Source organism: Halichoerus grypus, chromosome 1 (genome assembly GCF_964656455.1).
Source record: "Halichoerus grypus chromosome 1, mHalGry1.hap1.1, whole genome shotgun sequence".
NCBI classification, from domain to species: Eukaryota; Metazoa; Chordata; class Mammalia; order Carnivora; family Phocidae; genus Halichoerus; species Halichoerus grypus.
The window spans coordinates 184,604,496-184,623,642 of NC_135712.1; the positions used below are offsets into that span (position 1 = coordinate 184,604,496).

The 19,147-nt window shown below is 39.7% G+C and overlaps 1 long non-coding RNA gene across 1 annotated transcript in view; it reads right to left on the reverse strand.

The window, feature by feature from the left end:
• Positions 1 to 438: 438 nt before the first annotated feature.
• LOC118536533 (uncharacterized) overlaps positions 439 to 19,147 on the reverse strand; it is a 213,194-nt gene continuing 194,485 nt past the window's right edge. Inside the window, exons 4-5 of the long non-coding RNA XR_004917728.2 lie at positions 16,786 to 16,965; positions 439 to 1,134 (exon numbers count right to left, since the gene is read on the reverse strand). This is a non-coding gene — a long non-coding RNA (uncharacterized LOC118536533). The remainder of the gene's footprint in view (positions 1,135 to 16,785; positions 16,966 to 19,147) is intronic.

Genomic DNA, 19,147 nt, shown 5'->3' on the forward strand with positions numbered 1-19,147 from the left:
GATTTGAATTTCCCTGATGGCTAATGATGATGAGAACATTTTTTCATGTGTCTGTTAGCCATTTGTATGTCTTCTGCCCATTTTTTGACTTGATCATTTGTTTTTTGGGTGTTGAGTTTGAGAAGTTCTTTACAGATCTTGGAAATTGGCGCTTTGTCTGTAGTGTCATTTGCAAGAATCTTCTCCCATTCCGTGGGTTGCCTCTTTGTTTCGTTGACTGTTTCCTTTGCCGTGCAGAAGCTTTTTATCTTGATGAAGTCCCAAAAGTTCATTTTTGCTTTTGTTTCACTAACCTTTGGAGATGTATCTTGAAAGAAGTTGCTGTGGCCGATGTCGAAGAGGTTACTACCTATGTTCTCCTCTAGGATTTTGATGGATTCCTGTCTCACATTGAGGTCTTTTATCCATTTTGAGTTTATCTTTGTGTATGGTGTTAGAGAATTGTCGAGTTTCATTCTTCTGTATATAGCTGTCCAATTTTCCCAGCACCATTTATTGAAGAGACTGTCTTTTTTCCATTGCATATTTTTTCCTGCTTTGTCGAAGATCATTTGACTGGAAATAAACATTTTTTTGAAGGTCTCAAGGAATCAAATGGGCGGAGTATTTAAAGAACTGAGAGGTGTCCTTCCACCTTCTGCTGAAAGCAGAGGGGTATGGTGTGACAGGGTCGTTTGACAGAAATGGGGTAGAGACACGGTCTTGGCAGTCAGAGCTTCACTGCTGTCATTTACCTAGGCCTCTGAAAGTTGCTTTTTATAACTTCCCATTCTTAGAACCCAAGAGAAAAATGAAGAACTGAATGGGAGGGGTGTGACATTCATGAGGCAGAAATTGTAACTACACACCGGTGGAAGCAAGGAGGGTGGTCTAGAGGAAGAAATTTGGACTTCATCTGTATTTCTGACTCAAGCTCTGATTCATCCCTTTTGTTTTTTGCACTTGACTCCTTGGTCTGGGATAATTTTATTTGATCCTCCTTTAGTTCCCATTAGTTCTTGAGGTTACTCTTAGACCAGGGTTATAGAAGATGAACCATATGGTGACCAGCTTCTTCAAGTCACCCATGCAAGTGTTTTCTCCCTTGAGCTTACCTCACCATCTTCTCTAGGACATGTGGGTGCCATGCTGGCCCTGCATGAGAAAGGAGGTTAAGAGGTTTGTAAAAAATAAGATGTCATAATGTATGGTGATTAACATAACATAATAATAATAAAAAAATAAGATGCCACACTGACATAGTCTTTGTGGCACTGTGTACCCTGCCTGTCTTCTGTTCTGACATGTAGTTTGGTAGGAGATACCCTGTGATTCCCTCCTTAGTATTTTTTTGTTGTTGTTAAAATTTCCCCATTCTTCTTTCTCAGCTTTAGTGTCCTTTGCCCTGCATAATCAGAATCTTTTCCTCATCTTATAGGTTCCTTCTGTGAGCTACAAGAAAAATAGCCCTCATAAAGAGCTCTGTCTCATTTAATAACTTGCTTGAAAGGAAGAAAAGTGTCAAGGAGCATTTTAATCTTTCCCATTTTCTAGATACACTCAGCTGAACATTAATTTGAGGCACCTCTTTAGAAAGGAGATCATGGCTTTCTTATCTCAATGGCTTTCCTGATAATTTCAGTTGTGTGCATGTTGTGAGATTGAGAGTTTCTTCTTGGGCAGTTCTGGAGATGACATGATCAGTTCTATCTGGGAAATGAAATAATCTCCCACTTGTATATTTCTGCTATCACAGATGTTCCAGCAATAGCTTTTCTTGGTCTGAAGACAGGAAAACATAAATAGCTTTTAGATTTGTTTTGAAACAGATTAGGCACCCTAGATTTCACTTGAAATGGTGTGTGTGTGTGTGCACATGTGTGTGTGTGTTTGGGTTGAGGAAGGCACAGCAAACACAGGGCCATGGAAAAAACATAGAACAGGGAATTCAGAATTCCTTGTTAGAGTCTTGGCTCTGTCTGCTGCCAAACTAGGTGTATAATCCTGAGTACATCATCCTGCTGCCCTGATCTCAGTTTCCTCATCTGTGAAATGGAAATGAGGATAATAATTCCTACCCATCCTCATCAGTGTGCTGATTTGAGGGTATGGACAAATGCTTTATGCACATGAGAAGATTATTATAGAATTGTTGCTTATCCCCCTATGGGCTGATCATTCATTCATTGGTTCATTCATTCAGTAATGTTGGGGGGTGACATGGCCTGACTTGGTAGGTGGAGGGTGACTTGGGGGGTCATGAGTGGAGGAGACAGAGGAGACCAGGAAAGAAGTGAGTGGTTTAGACCCAGGTGGTGACTGAGTAGTTAGCAAGAAGCAGGGGATTCAGGATGAGATGCATGGACTAATCACAGTCTTTATGGGGGAGATAAAACTAAAGAACAGGATGAGTTCTTGGGGACAAATTGTAGAAAGCTGTGCTCTGAGAAGGAATAGGTGAGTGAGGCTTGCGTGGGAACTACTTTTTTTGTATTCTTTTTAATCCTCAAAATCATATATTTAGAAAGGCAAAGGAAAAAAAACTGCTTTCCACATAAAAGATCACAAGCCATCAAATTGATGGTTTTTCATTTTATGTAACATATGGCATGAATAATTTCTTTCTCTATTAACTTCCAATTACCTTAAGCTAATTTCTCAGGGTGTGGCAATAGCAACCTCAAAACCCCAAAGTAACTTGAACCTTGTAGTGTTGTTCAAAATGACTTTTATGTTTTACTGAACAAAGGCTCACTTTTGGGAGAATCACAATACCCATGGAGTGTGTTAAGACACAGACTCACAATGGAGCTGCTGACACTTTCATTTGGCTGTTACACATACATTGTTAACAGAATCAGAATAAATACATCAGTACCAATCTGTGCAATAAAGCCTGCATTATAAATCTGCATAATGGTAATAGGCCTGTTGCCTGACTAATTTATTCTCTCTTTTTTTATATTGCTGAGTGACAAATGTACAGCACGTGGATATGAGTTATGCTGTTTGAAAATATCACAACAGCAGACAACACTCTTTAGGGACTGTGATTGAATTGGATTAACTACAAAAAGTATGTCTACTTTCATTACATTCTCCACTTCTGGATGGGCTAGTACATATTTTTTTTTTTTTTTATGAGAGACATTAATATACCATTATTATTCCATCTGAATAAATGAAGGACACGCATTTATGTCACTTTTCATTCACACAGTACTGTGCATTACCTAGCTATATTGTGGGGGAGTCATTTATTTTTTAATTTTCTAATTATTCATGCATTTGGTGAGCATTTGTTTTACCATATGCTAGTCATAGTTCTAGGCAGGGGGATTCATGGAGGACAGGCAGACATTATTTCTGCCCTTCTGAATGGGAAAGACTGACACATGACCCAAAGGGAAACATGCAAATTAAGAAAATATTTGCAAGTTGTAACATCATGCAGGACCTAGTATATTGTGGGAGGGATTTGAATTTTATTTTAAGGGCCATGGGGTAGTTTTTGAAGTTTTAGGCAAAGGAATCTTGAGACCTAGTATAGGTGAAAGACTATCATTTTGCTACTGTGTGGAGAATAAAATAGCCAATAACCACAATAAAAGATATATCATTAGTCATTAGGGAAATGCAAATCAAAAGTATAATGAGGGGCACCTGGGTGGCTCAGTCGGTTAAGTGGCTGCCTTTGGCTCAGGTCATGATCCCAGGGTTCTGGGATCGAGCCCCACGTCGGGCTCCCTGCTCGGTGGAGAGTCTGCTTCTCTCTCTCCCTCTGCCTGCCTCTCTGCCTACTTGTGCTCTCTCTCTATCTCTCTGTCAAATAAATAAATAAAATCTTTAAAAAAAAAAAAAAGTATAATGAGATGCCACAATGAGATAGCACTTCACATTCACTAGGAAGACTATAATCAAAATGAAAGATGTATTAAATGTTGACAAGGAGGTAGAAGAATTGGTACTTGATATATTGCAGGTGAGAATGTAGTGTGGCCACTTGGAAAACAGGCCATTCTTTGAACGTTAAATGTAGAATTAACCATGTGACCCAACAGTTCTGCTCCTAGGTATATACTCAAGGCAAATGAAAATATATGTTCACAGAAATACTTGTACATAAATGTTAATAGCAGCATTACTCATAATAACCAAAAAGTAGAAATAATCAGATGACCATCAACTGATGAATGGATTTATAAAATGTGGTATATCCATACAATGCGGTATTATTCAGCCATGAAAAAGAATGAAGTACTAATATAATAAGGATGAATCTTAAAGACGTTATGCTAAGTAAAATAAGCTAGTCAGGAAAGACTGTATATCATAGAATTCCTTTTTTTAAAAAAGATTTTATTTATTTATTTGTCAGAGAGAGAGACAGAGAGAGCACAAGCAGGGGGAGCGGCAGACAGAGGGAGAAACAGGCTCCCCGCTGAGCAAGGAGCCCGATTCGGAATTTGATCCCAGGACCCTGGGGTCATGACCTGAGCTGAAGGCAGCCACTTAACCAACTGAGCCACCCAGGCATCCCTCATAGGATTCCTTTTATTTGAAATGCTCAACATAGGCAAATCCATAGAGATGGAAAGGGATTCTTGTTTGCCCAGGAGTGGAGGGTGGGGGAGAGGATTGTCTTTGATGACTATGGGGTTTATTTCTGGGGTGATGAAAATGTTCTGGAATTAGACAAGGTGAGGTTGTATAACTCAGTGAATATACTAAAAGCCACTGACTTATACACTTAAATGGATGAGTTGGATGGTATGTGCATTTTATCTCAATAAAGATTTCAAGAAAAAGAAAAAAAAATGAGAGAGGAAACCAGTAAGAACACGGACTACATGACTGGCCTCTCTTCTTGCTACACGTCAGAATTGGTCAGGCCTTGCAACTGCTCTTGGGAAATGAAGGTGCCTACTACATACAAACTAGCAGGCGGGGTTCCCTTGTATGTCACATACCAGCTCCACAAAACGACCTTTGTTTCTTAGAACCAGTCGTGCACTTTTAGTTTTACTTGCTCAGTCTGCTATGATTTTCTTTTCCTTCTTTTTCTTTCTCTATTAGAAAAAAAATGTACTAATTCTACAAGCTCAGTTCAGATTCCTCCTTGAGACTCTCCTTGGGTGCCTGGCCCTATAATACATCATTCTTGTTTTCTCTGGGCCTATTACATGTAGCTTGTGCCTCTGTAAGAACTCAACCACAGAGCATTTCAAAGACCCACTTGTTTTATTTTTTTTCTTTTTTTTTTTAAGTATAATTAACATACAGCGTTATATTAGTTTCAGATGTATAGTGTCATGATTCAACAATTCTATACATTTCTCAGTGCCCATCATGATAAGTGAACTGTTAATGCTCTTTATTTATTTCACCCATCCTCCCACCCACCTCCCCTCTGGCAACCACCAGTTTGTTCTCTGTATTTAAGAGTCTGTTTTTTTTTTGTTTTGTCTCTTTTTCCCTTTTGTTTGTTCGTTTGTTTTGGTTCTTAAATTCTACACATGAGTGAAGTCATATAGCATTTGTCTTTATCTGACTGATTTATTTCACTTAGTGTTATACCCTCTAGGTCCACCCATGTTTCACAAATGGCAAGATCTCCTTCTTTTTTGTGGCTGAGTAATATTCCATAGACATTTTCTAAAGAAGACCTACAGATGGCCAATAGACCTATGGAAAGATGTTCAACATCACTAATTATCAGGAAAATACAAATCAAACCACAATGAGATATCACCTTACAGTCTGTCAGAATGGCTAAAATCAACAATGCAAGAAACAACAAGTATTGACGAGGATGTGGAGAAAGGGGAACCCCCATGCACCATTGGTGGGAATGAAAACTGGTGCAGCCACTGGGGAAACTAGTATGGAGGCTCCTCAAAAAATTAAAAATAGAATTACCATCTGATGCAGTAACTCCACTCCTGAATATTTACCCAAAGAATACAAAAACACTAATTCAAAAAGATAGATGCACCCCTATGTTTATTTCGAAGATCTGCTTTGAGTTCACTCTTTCTTTCCCTGCCTCCTTTCTTTTTTCCCTTCTCTCCTCTTCCTATCCTTCCTCTCTTCTGCTCCAGCTCCTGTCCTCTCTCTCCTTCCATCCCTTTTTGACAATCAGGAGGAGTTTTCTCTGGCCTTTAAAGTTCCTAAACTTTTCTCCTATTCAGTATCTACAGATTCGCTTGCAATTGGATTCCCAAGGCTAGTTGTATAATAGATGCTCTTCTTACAGAGATTCACCTTGTTCTCATTACAACATTCTCCTCAACTTTTTCTGGAAGTTTCAAAAAGGATATAACAAGCAAAATTTTTCATAATCCATTCAACAAAACTTCCCAACAAATATTTGTTGGGTAGGTACTATGTGCCAGGCACTAGTTCCTAGGGATAGAGCAGGAATGAAAACAGTTAAGGTCCTTGATTTTATTTAAGATCAGAAAATTATGAGTGTACTGCAGAGATTTAAACTGGGTGATGTGAGAAAGAGTGAGTGAGAGGCATCTTAAGGTTGAATGGCCAGGGAAGGTCTGTGGGGAGATGTCATTTGAGCTTTGATCTGAATGAAAAGAAGGAACAAAAAAGCATTCCAAGCAGACTGAACAGCTCCTTCACAGGCTCTAGTGTCAGAAGGTGATTGGAGTGTTTTGTTTTCTATTTAAAAATTTTATTTATTTATTTGAAAGAGAGAGAGAGTACACGAGCAGGGGGAGAGGCAGAGGGAGAAGCAGACTCTCCACTGAGCAGGGAGCCCAATGTGGGACTCAATCCCAGGACCCCGGGATCATGACCTGAGCCGAAGGCAGATACTTCACTGGCTGAGCCACCCTGGCGCCCCAAAGGTGCTTGGAGTGTTAAAGGACTCGAAGAAGGCTTGGTGGGACCCAAGTTTGGTAGGTGAGAGAGAGAGGCAGCAGGGCAGTTGGAGAAATAGCCAGAGGCTAGATCTTCTGGGGGTTTTGCATGTCAGTGTGAGGGGTTGAGATTTATTCTAATTCCAAGGAGAAACCACTAGAGGAAATCAGGCAAGTGCATGGGTTTGTAAATATGTTGAAGTTTGGGGATTTCACATTTAAGAAATTTTTTTGGCCTACAAAAAAGTAACATTCTAGTTCAGAAAGTGGAGAGATGATCAAGAGAAGTTGGAGCTCTTCACCGTAGCCAAGCATTGAACTGGTAAACAGAGAACTATACAAAATCCTGAGCTTCAAGTGGTGAAAAGAGAAGGTCTAGGGATGTTCTTGCCAGAGGCTGCACAGTAAGTATTGTGGGTGCTGTATTTTTGCATAATTTATTTCCAGTTGAGGGCAACAGGAAAGGATTCTTTTCTATTAGAGTTTTAAAAGGCCCTCCTATTAAAAACGAAAACCAAGATGGCCTTAAAAAAAAAAAAGCCCTTTCTATTGCCACACAGAAGAGAATGTGGATCTTACAGTGGAACTGAAAAAAGATCCTGATGCTTAGAGAAACAAAGAACTGTAGCAGCACAATTTCCAGACCGAATTTTAAAGAGCATTTTAGAAAAAAATAATGCATTATGATAGATATCCATTGAATATACCAAAAGCTTTAGTAACATTTATTCCCCTTGGATATTGAAAATTCCATTCCTAGGAATTTACCTTAAGGAAAACATCATAGATCTGCACAAGCACTTAGCTCCAAGGATCTTCAACCATTTTTAAAAAAATAGTAAAAATTTGGAAACCTTCTAAATATCCAGTAATAGCAGCACGGTTAAATAAATACTCTGAGGCAATGTAATATCTTGCATTAGGCACAGTAATGTTGTAGAAGAATATTTAATGACGAGAATTTTTTCCACAATGTAGAGTTAAATGAAAAATATGACATTTTCCCCCAATAATCGGTACTTAAGTGGAAACAAACTAGGTTACAGAATACCCTGTACACTTTAGCTTTAGTTCAAAATTGTCCATTTAAAAAGCAAATTGGAAGAAAACTTTTCCAAAATGGTAACAGTGGTCATCTTGGAGAGGTTGGATAGCAGATGATTTTTAATTTTCTCTCTTTTATTTTCTGAAATTTCTAAACTGGATGTAAATAAAAAATAGTAGGCAAAATCCATTTAAACAAATTAATTAATAAAAAATAGCTGAAGATTACCTGCTGTGTGCCAGGCACTAATCACTTTACCTTTTTGTAAATAAATGTATTTATTGCTTATACTCCTCTTCTGAGATAGGTGCTATTCTTTTTTTTTTTATTAAGATTTTATTTATTTATGTGACAGAGAGAGAGAGAGAGACAGCGAGAGAGGGAACACAAGCAGGGGGAGTGGGAGAGGGAGAAGCAGGCTTCCCAATGAGCAGGGAGCCTGATGATGCGGGACTCGATCCAGGGACTCCAGGATCATGACCTGAGCCGAAGGCAGACGCTTAACGACTGAGCCACCCAGGTGCCCCGAGATAGGTGCTATTCTTAACTTCATTTGCTATTGACAAAACTGAGGCACAGAGATGTTAATAACATGCCCAAGTCACACCTCTAACAAGTATGGGTACTGGGTTTAGGATCCCAGGCAGCGCAATGCCAAGTTCTCCCTTTTAACTGCGACACTATCCTTCTAGCAAATACCTAAACAGAGTAGAAAGTTTCTCTGTTACCAGACATAGAATGGGAACTCTTTCCTCAACTTCATTTTTAGAGGTTATCACCAATTCCTTAGTGAGGAGTGGCTAGAGACTCTCTTTTATTACCAATGTTATAGAATGTAGGTTTCCTTATAGAATATGGAGTCCATCATTGTCTGTAAGCCTCTCCGATTTGTGACTAAAAAACACATGTGTATTCTCGAATATGTAGATACTTGGACAAATGGATCGTAATAGAGTTTATGAGACAAGATTCCGATGGTTCTTCAATGGGAAAAACCAGGTAAGCTGGCTTTGTATAATTGTCTTAACTAGGCTTCTAGCTCTCTAATACATCAATTGTATTTGCTGTGACCTTGTGCCAGTTGGCTTGGGCTAGCTCTTGTCATGTGTTCTTTTTGTAAGTCTGGAGTCTATTTTAGAAAGAAGAGCGTACAATAAGAGGCATGAAAGAAAACTTTACACTAGGAATGAAGCTAGAACGAAATGTCGAGAGAGGCCATAGTGAGAAATGCCCATTTCCATGGCAATAGCATGTGCCATCTAACATACACTGCTAAGTGCTGGGCATTGTATTAAGTGTACATAACATAGGTTATTCCCATGGTTCTTCACAATACTCTATGAGATGGGCGCTATCATTTCTCTACCTTCTGCAGGAGGAGGCTGGTGCAGGGAGAGCTCACTTGTCCAAGGCCATGCCGCCAGCACTAGTCCTTTTAACCACAAGGCTATTTTTGCCTCCGCAAAGGCAAATGGCTTCTTTCATAGTCACCACCCTATCCCTCTGTTCCTTCTCCAAAGATAAATCTATAAGTGATTATTTTTATTAGTATTTTAGTTCTACTAAAGATAAAGGTGATAAAGAAAGTCAGCTTTTTTCTTTTTGTGAACTTTCAGTGTTCTTTGCAAGAGAAAGAACCCTTTCCCTCCTATTGTAAAAACTCTGCACTGAAATGTTTGTGTTCCTTGGGCCACCCCTGGGGATTTGTGATCCTGAGTTGTGCTGGCAGAGAACGTGATGCTTCCACATATGGTGATCTGGGAATAGTCTGATCCTTGTGAAATGACTTCAGTAGGCACTGAGTCAGAGTGCCTGGAAGCCTTTGGAATCTGACAAATTCACATCCTTTTTTATTTACCTGTTACTGTGGCTTACTTGGGGTATTCCCAGGCCACAGGGCTTATGCCCCCGTTACTCTTGCATCTGAAAATGACTGAAAGGCTTTCTTGCTTTGCATCTGTCTAGCCTGTCCTCTGGGCAGCATCTGAGGCCGCCAGCATGGAAAAGAGCCTGTCACTGTCAGAGGACTGGGTTCTCTCTTGGGCTTCTGGGAGATCAGAGCCCTGTTGTGGGGACAGCCCCTCTGTCTCTGCCTGCTGCTTGCCAGAAATCCCTAACTGCTTGTCAGCACTTAGGCTGTGGTCCTTCAAACTGGGTATTCCTGTTGAATGCATGGTCATTTTGGCTTGGGTCATTTTCAGCTGGTTTTTAACACGGCACCTTTTCCCCATTGCATTCTATACCAATCTCCACTCTCATGTCCTGAAAAAGATATTCTCTTTCACCTTGCTGTGTAACACCCACTCTAAATGATTACGGTGTTTATAACCTCACTTTCAGCTTTACCTTTCTCTTTTAGCTCATCCTTCAATGAATTATAATGCATTTTAAAAGAATCATCACTCATTCCCTTAATATAAAAAACAATCGATATTCATTTTTTTTAAAGTAGAAGAGGTAAAAAAGAGGAAATGGAAATTACATGCAGTTGAGGTGGCCAGAGATTACTATTGTCATTCTACAGGTGTCTTCCCTTTCTATTGGCACATGTATCCTACACTTTACGGTAGAGGTATACATACAGCCATACGGCTCTAAAATTTTGTTTTAAAAGTTGGCTGCAACTGTAGCTGGATGGCCAAGGAAGCTGGACATATTCGCTTGAGATAATTGTTATTTTGTTTTGCCTGATACTTATTTTTCTCCTTTAAAACATGAATACAGGGCACCCGGGTGGCTCAGTCAGTTAAATGTCTGCTTTTGGCTCAGGTCATGATCTCAGAGTCCTAGGATCAAGTCCTGTGTCAGGCTCTGCGCTCAGTGGGGAGTTTGCTTGTCTCTCCGCCCCTCCCTCTCAATTTACTTCTCTCAAATAAATAAATAAGAAATAAAATAAAACCAAAACATGAGTATATTATAGTATACAAATAGTGTATAGTTTGATAAATTCTTACATTTATATACATATATGTATATATATATATATATACATATATATGTCTATATAACAACTACCAAGATTGAGACAGAATGTTTTCAGTACCCTCACACCTCCAAGATTTCGCTCTTGGCCCTTCTCAGTCTATAACCCCCTCTCCCTTAAGAGGAAATCACTGTTCTGATCTCTATCACTGTAGGTTAGTTTTGTAACTTCTTGAACTTCATATAATTGGAATCATACAGTAATTACCCTTTGGTGTCTGATTTCCTTTGATAAATGTCATGTCTGTGAAAGTGATCCATGTGGTTGAATAAACAGTTGTTTGTTTTTTTTTTTTTAGCTGCATAGCATTCTTCATCTGAATATACCACAATTGATTTTGTTGATGGACAATTTTGGATTGTCCCCAGTCTTTAGGCTTCTGTAAACAAAGATGCTAATCTGAATAAGGCTGAGGCTTTTGTAGTGATTACATTGTCACCCAGCATCTCCCTCTGCACAGTCCTGCTCCCCGCCCACCTCCCCCACAGCCATCAATCTTGAAGGACTCCCTAATAATCTTCTCTCCTGTTAATTATCTCCACCTTTAGTCCACTTCCTAGGACCCTGACCCTTAACAACAGCCTTGATGGATATGTTATATCAAAATGGCCGTGCTGTTTTATTTGGCCCTAAGAGTTGGACAAAACTAAACCTTGAAAGTCCAGTTTTCATGAGACCCTGGTCACAAAAGAGACAGAAACTGGTATGCCAGGTGCACTTTGAGATTGAATGTTATGGTCAAAGGTAATTTTCCAACCATGAATGTGTCTTCTCAAGATTCTTCAGCAAAAGCTTCAGGTAAAATGAGAAAAGTGGTGTTTTTTAGAGGGTGTAATCCGGTTTTGTATGTACAAAGTGAGTTGGAGAAGAGGTCTATTTTGGACAATTATAATAGTTCTAACATAAGGAAATAATAAAGGAAGGAGGGATGTGAGAGTATTTGTGGAGAAAGGAGGCACAGTTTGAGGACCTCACGCTGTGTGTAGGATTGTCACTGAAGAAGATGGAGAAATTAATGATGACACCAGTGCTCGCAACCCAAACAGCCAAGATCGCATTTCTCGTTCCATTCATTTGGGCTTTGGAGTAGAGGAAAACAGAGTGTGAAGGAGCATGCTTTTGAAAAACATAGACATCAGGACAAAATACTGGTGTGGGGGTAAGGATGAGCAAAGTTTAGTTCAAGAGCATAAAGAGTTTTTTATGATGGAACCATAAAAAATATTCATCACGGAACAGGCGACGTGGGCCTTTCATGTATGAAAATATTTTAAAAGAATGAGAAAGATTTAGAGGTCATATTGTATATCACTTACCTATTGCTCTACAACAAATTGCCACAAACTTAGCAGCTGAAAATAACAATATATTTATTTCACAGCTTCTGTGGGACAGGAATCCAGGGGCAACTTAGCGAGGCTCTCTGGCATTGGGTCTCTCATGGGGCTGCAGTCATCTCAAGGCTTATCTGGGAGGAATTCACTTCCAAGCTCATTCACATATTTTTTGGGAGGATTCAGTTCCTTGTGGGTCGTCGGACTGAGTTTTGGCTTCTTCTCTGCTGTGGACCACCCTCGTTCCTTGCCACGTGGGCTTCTCCATGGGACAACTGACAACATGGTAGCCAGGACATGAGAGGGTAAGAGAAAATGCCAGCAACAGAGAGAGAGCCAGTAAGATGGAAGTTAGACTCTCTTGTAACCTCATCATGGAAATGACATCCCATCACCTGTGCTCTCTCTATATTTTTTTCATTAAGAGTGAGTCACTAGGTCCCATATACATTGACACGAAAGGAGTTACACAGAGGTGTGGGTACCAGGAAGTGGGGATCATCGGAAACCCCAGTGATCATTGTCAGAAGCTGCCTACCACATCTATATCAAGTCGTGTTTGAGGACATGGTGCTGATACACCACAGAAAAGCTCTAAGCATTTGTTTTTTTTTTCACCTATAACTTTGTAGTTAGGAACTTCCATAAGCATATTAGAAATGTTTTCCTTTGATAAGAGGCTGTATGTCAGTGGAGGTGTTTTTGGCATTTACTAATGCACTCAGTAACTTGATTTGAAAAGTCAACTGTGCAATGCTGTATAATTTCAAACACTTTTCTAGCAAAAATGTATTACTTTTAATTAGACTGATTTAAAGCTGTTAGGATTCTTGTCAGAAATAATTTTTAAGTGGATGTGTCAAGATAAAAACAGCAGTTGTCAAGTGAAGAAAGCAGTAATTTGTGCATGTACTGTCTGGCTTATGAGCAATTGGGTCTTTAAATACTAACTGAGCATTTGTGCTTACAAGTGCTTTTATAGAAGCCATTCTCACACTTAGAGATTCAAATCATTGGAATGCTATTGTTTGTGGTAAATATTTGTCCTATGACTGGGGAATTAAATTTGGCTCCTACCCTGTAATATAGACAAAAGCATCACTAAGACGAGAAAGCATTTAAGCAATCCAATTCAGCAATTGGTCAAACACATAGCATGAGCAAAGCATTCTGGGTGATTACAGAGTGGAATAATAATAACAATAATGAAGACCACTCTTTGATGAAAGCAAATCAGGTGACTTTATGTACTTGAAAAAGCTTAAATTCTATTTGCAATCTTTAGGCTATTAATTTCTTTAGAAAGCTTTTGCTGTTGGGCAGTGAGAAGGAGGGCTTTTTGCCTGATCTCTATGGCAGGATTTCTTAGTTACTGGTACTTGATATTTTGGGTCACAGGATTCTTTGTTGCGGAGGGGCGGTTCTGTGCATTTTAAGACATTTAGCAGCATTTTGGGTTTCTACTCACTAGATGCCAACAGTTCTGTTCCCCTCACCCCAGTTGTGACAATAAGGTATATTTCCAGACATTGCCAGATGGATCTGGGGGTGCAGAGAGGCAAGCAAAATCACCACCCTATGGGAATTAACACAGCTTTTGAATTAGGGAATCCTAAATTAACAAGATGTAGTTACCTTACTTTTATCCATTGCATTTATAAATCTGTTATCTTTTCTCTTGGACCTCAAAAGCAAAATTCCATATGTTATATAAAAGATCATTCATTCTCCTATTTGTGGATTCCATAAACATTCATTGAATTCTTACTGTTTGCAGTCGACTTTACCTAGACATTATGAAATATGTGAAAAGATAAAGAGATGTTTGTCCTCAAGAAGTTTGAGATCTTAGAGGTGGTGGCATAGAGATTTAGGTCATGTATATATATAAAACTATAGTGCAAGTAGAAAGCACTAAGTCTGACAAAAGAACAAGGTAAAATGTATAGGGTGTTTTAAAGAAGAACTTTTATATTTCCCTTGCAGACCAGTGGTAGGTTAGGAATTCATCCTTGAGCTGGGGTTCTGGAATCTGAGTTTAAGAAGGTGAGATTGACCTATAGTTTTAGGTTGTGAGGGTAGATCTGGAATTGGAGTTAGACCTCTGAGACAGAACATTAAATCGAATGGGCTAGGCAGGGAGATAGAAAATCATAAAGTCATAGGTTCTCAACCAGACATGGCAAGATGGAGGACATATATATTTAAGAGGACTAAAAAATGGGAGGAGTTTGGAGAAGTTTCCTGAAACACTGATAAACAGAACTTGGTTCTTTTTGTAGGAAACTGCTAACAAGCCCAAGGTGCCATAGGAGCTGTGAGAGTACTAAACAGGTTTGATGGGAAAGAGGCCTTGCAGTGGGCTCACAGTTATTCTTCTCCTACCCATGGTGCCCAGTATCTCAGCAGTTCATATGGAGAAAAATTTCAAGCCAAACACAGGCAGTGGAAGATAGTTATCAGAAGGTCCTGCTTCCTAGTATGGAACACTGGCCAGCCATGAACCCAACATCTTCACCATTAGAGCATTGCTGCTTGTGTGAGCCTTCCAAACACATGAAAGTTCTCCCCAGATGGCATTATTATGTACAAATTTCTTAGCATTACAATGCTCAAAGTATATCCCAAAGATTGTTAATAGGTATTACCTTGAAGAATTTAATTAATAAATTAGATTTTGAAATGCCAAGCAAAATAAATTAAACATATTCCTTTACTGCAGAACTTGTCAGAGCCTTTAAGATGCATCATAAATCTCAAATGGAGGGATAAAATATTAAATATTTTTCAAATTAATTACAAAGCCTTTTATCGTGTAACATCTCCATGAGAATATAGTCTATGCTACATGCTTTGTATAACTCTGTCTGATTCTGAGTGAATTGGTGAAATGAGTGGCTGGACTTTAAGTGAATAGTATACAGCAGGGAAAAATACATCAGCATGCAAATATTCACAGACCTGTCCCTCCCCCACCTGCTGAAGAAAAACCTGAATTAGCCAGCTTGTTTCCAGTGCTTCTCCTACTCCACCAAATAGATTTCTGTCTTGATCACCAGCTTCTTAGTCTTTATTATACATCACTGCAAATGGTGAGGTCTGGAGATGCTAGCTTATTAATCTAGAAAGGTCAAAGAGCAAATAGTAGGAGGAAAATAATAAATATATTAGGGGAAATGAAAAGTGGGACAGGTTTGGAGAGCAATTGTTGGTGTTAGAGCAGGGCAGGTGACTGACCTTGAAATCTACCTTCATTCATCTTGGAATTTGAGAAAGAGGGAATGTTCAGAAAGAGTATTTTTCTGGGAGGTAGAAGAGAAATCCTTAAGTTGGCATTTTTCCTTATCAAAATGTAGTAAACATTTAATTTGTTTTTTATGTACTTGTGGTTGCTAGGATGAATTTCTTTAAATATGAAAATGCAATAAAGTGGGTCTTTAAGATGGGCTCCAAAAGGTCTACCTTTTTAAGGGTTAAAACAGGGAATATTTAATGGTAAACAAAGGTCATCAGTTAAGGTGCAAGAGGGTCAGAGTGTGTGAATATCCTGGAAATAAAGGCTTAATGAGATAAGCTGGTGAATAGATGCTATTGTTGTCTTCCCACCCACCTCCTGGGAACACCAAACATACCTCTCTTTTTGTGGAACTGTTTTGGTTGTGAGGAGTTGGTAGTCACAAGACCTAGCCCTGTGGCTGTAGGCATGGGCACACAAGTAGGCCTGGCCAATCCTGTTACATGTTTCTGTGTCTACAGGAATGAGAGCATGACCCAGTTCAGGCTAAGCAGAGTCCTGGCCTGCAATTTTATATAGAGCCATGAGGGAAGAGAGCTGCTCTGGTATGACTAAAGCAGGGGTGATAGAAACCTGGAGTTTTCTGCATTCATACTTCTTTATCTTTCCAATTGCCGAGCCTGGCCACAAGGAAGCAGCTACTCTATAGAAAGGGAGCACATCAAGTAGATTCAGAGCTGGGAGGTGGAAGGGGATGGTAAAGTGTAATTACATTATTGAAGTTACTGGGCTCCCTGAGGCCAGCTTAACCCTGGACTTCCCCATTATTGGAACCAAACATTCCAGGGTAGCTTAACCAATTTAAGTTTAGTTTCTGTCATTTGTAATCAAAGGAGCACCAGCAATTTATCCAGCAATGTGCCGAGTGCCTTGAGGACAGAAAGGTGTAAATGGTTATGATGAGAGGCCATGAAGATGGAGATAAAGGGTGTTCCCTGAGCTTCATTTGCTAAGAGCAGAACCTGATGGGGAGCCTGATGGGATGAGGAGGGAGAGGCAATGGTAAAGTGAGTGGGAACTGAGAAATTAATTTCTTCTCTTTGCCCTGAGTTGGCTGCCCTCCTGCAGTGATAAGGCAAAATAAAAAAATAGAGAGGTCCACAGTTTTTATCATTTGATTTTTTAAACCACTTCTTATGGTTAGAAGTGGCTGTAGGTACAAAGCAAATATGGTGCTCCTTCATGATGCATCTGGCATGGTATTTGTGCTGTCGACTTGAGTGTGATGAAATAGTACTAGAATCTACCCACATCCGCTGAGCACGATTACTCACATCATCCAGGCAGGGCGGTGTGCTTTACTGCATCGGCATCTGCAGATTCTCCTTGTATACACTCCATATATTCCTTTTGGAAATTCAGTTCATGCTGCACAAATTAATGTCTCACTTTGTGTCTTTGTGAAAGGTGGTAACGAAGCAGATGATATGCTTTGAAGTAGGAAGCTTTGAGATCTTGAAAGAAAAGACAGAGACCATATTGATTTTTTGCTGTGAACCTGAGACACAAATGAGAGCACCACATCAGGTTTTTTGTTACTTATTTTATTTCTTCATCCGTCTGTTAAAAAGAAAGTTCTTAGGTAGCTGCCCTGGTCTTAGTTTGTCATCTACCTTCTCTTCAATTCCCTATACACCTATAGGGTGGATGTCGTAGAAACTCAAGTTGAGTTAGAAATAAAAGCAACTGAACCAGGAAATTAACTTACTCTTTGGTCTGTGGGCATGGGTATGAGGTGTGGGCATGGCTTAGCAGTAGGAGGTTGGGCACGGCTGGTGGTCCTGCTCAGTAAGCTCCTCACAAACTTGGCAGGAGGATGCTAGTTAAAGACACTTGGAGTGTGTAGCCAAGTGAATGGAAGGAATTTAGGGAAAGTGATGATGATGATGATGATGATGATGAAGACAATGACAACTAATATTTATTCAACACTTACTCTTACTCTGTATCAAAGAAGGCACTTTGAATCACTCTACACACCTGCTACAGTGACTTTGTGAGGTTGCCCACCTCTCAGATAAAGAAACTGAGGCTCTGAGACAGAGCTCACACAGCTAAGTGTGCCATAGAATGGGATATGGACCAAGATTTCTGTGACTCCAGGAGCTGACTGGGATTCAACTAGTGAATGATAATTTGGTGTGCTTATTAAGGGAATGGTTGTCTTTCCCATCCTGGAGTGCCCAAGCCTACGTTGGGGGTTATTGTCAAGGAAGTTGTAAAGAGAATTTTCATATGCTGGGCAAAGAGAATAAGATGAAGACTAGAGGGAAAGGGTACCATGTGGGGGAGTGACCTAAGAATTTGGACCAATAGCTGGGGTCAGATATTATTGTAAGGATTTGGTGTCTCAAGCCTGAGAGCTGGAGGAAGCATTTAGAAAGCTTAAAGCTGGAGAGGGACTTGCATTTTTGCAAGATTACAGTGCTTCACTGTGAAAAATGGACCTGAGTAGCCAGACTGGGTGCCGCAGGAAATCTTAGGAGTTCATTCCATTGATACCATTGACATGGGAGAGGTAATCCTGGCTTGAACTAAGCACTTGTTTAAAATAAATTCACCAATTTAGGCAGTGTCATCCCCAGATGTTTAGTCTGCCACACTCTCATCCATCCCTCCTGCCTTGTGATTTTCTCCATTGCTCATCACTTTGAGCTGGTCTGAACACTTGGGGAATTTTCTGAAGAAGTCACTTGTCAGATGTGGGTAGGCAGGGAGGACTAGCACAAATAAGTGACTTAATTTTGGCCCTGGATGGAGGTGTCTGGGTGAAAGGACAGTTACATCTTTAACTGAGATGGGGGAAAGTGGGTCTGAAGGACTGGGTTTGTGCTAAGCATGAGGTGGATGGATTGAAGTTACCCTCTGTTCCCAAGTCAGGCATCTCTGGGGACTAGAAAAAGCTGTGAACTGACTTGGGAGGCATTGTTTTTAAACTCTGGGACGTTAGCCATGTCACTTAATTGCCTTAAGCATGTTGCTTTGTCTAGGTAGTGGGAATAATAATAATGCCAGCCCTCTGTTTCTCACAGATTCCTGGCGGTATCCAATCCCATGGCATGCACTGAAATGCTTGAAAAATCACAAATCATTCTGTACACATGTACACATTAACTGTCCTGTCCAGTCATCAAAGTGAAAGACAATTTTTGGGTGCAAAGGACAACCTTATGAGGAAAGCATGCTCATTTCAAAATTTCAATTTTCTTAAATATCTGAGTATTTAATGGTTATTTCTAGGATCAATTGTACTTTCTATTGTAAGTAGTTACTTAACAACTGGAATTTCTGCTAAGAGCATGGACTTTGGAGTCAGACAGATATAGATTAAATTCTGTGCTTTGTTCTTTGACACTTGCATGACCTTGGTGAAATTATTTAATTTCTCTGAATCGTAGTTTCCTCCTCTGAAAAAAGGGTCTAGTAGAACTGACCTCATAAGCCTCTTTTGAGAATTAAATGAAATGTTACATGTAAAGTTGTTAACACAGTGGTTAGTCTGTGAGAAGAACTCATAATGTAGTAGCTATTACTATGTCGATGTTTTAAAAATTTTACAGGGTCCGCTTTAGCTGCATTTTCTCATTTAATTATCCTTAACATTATCAGTGGGGGAAGACGGGAGGTCTATTATCC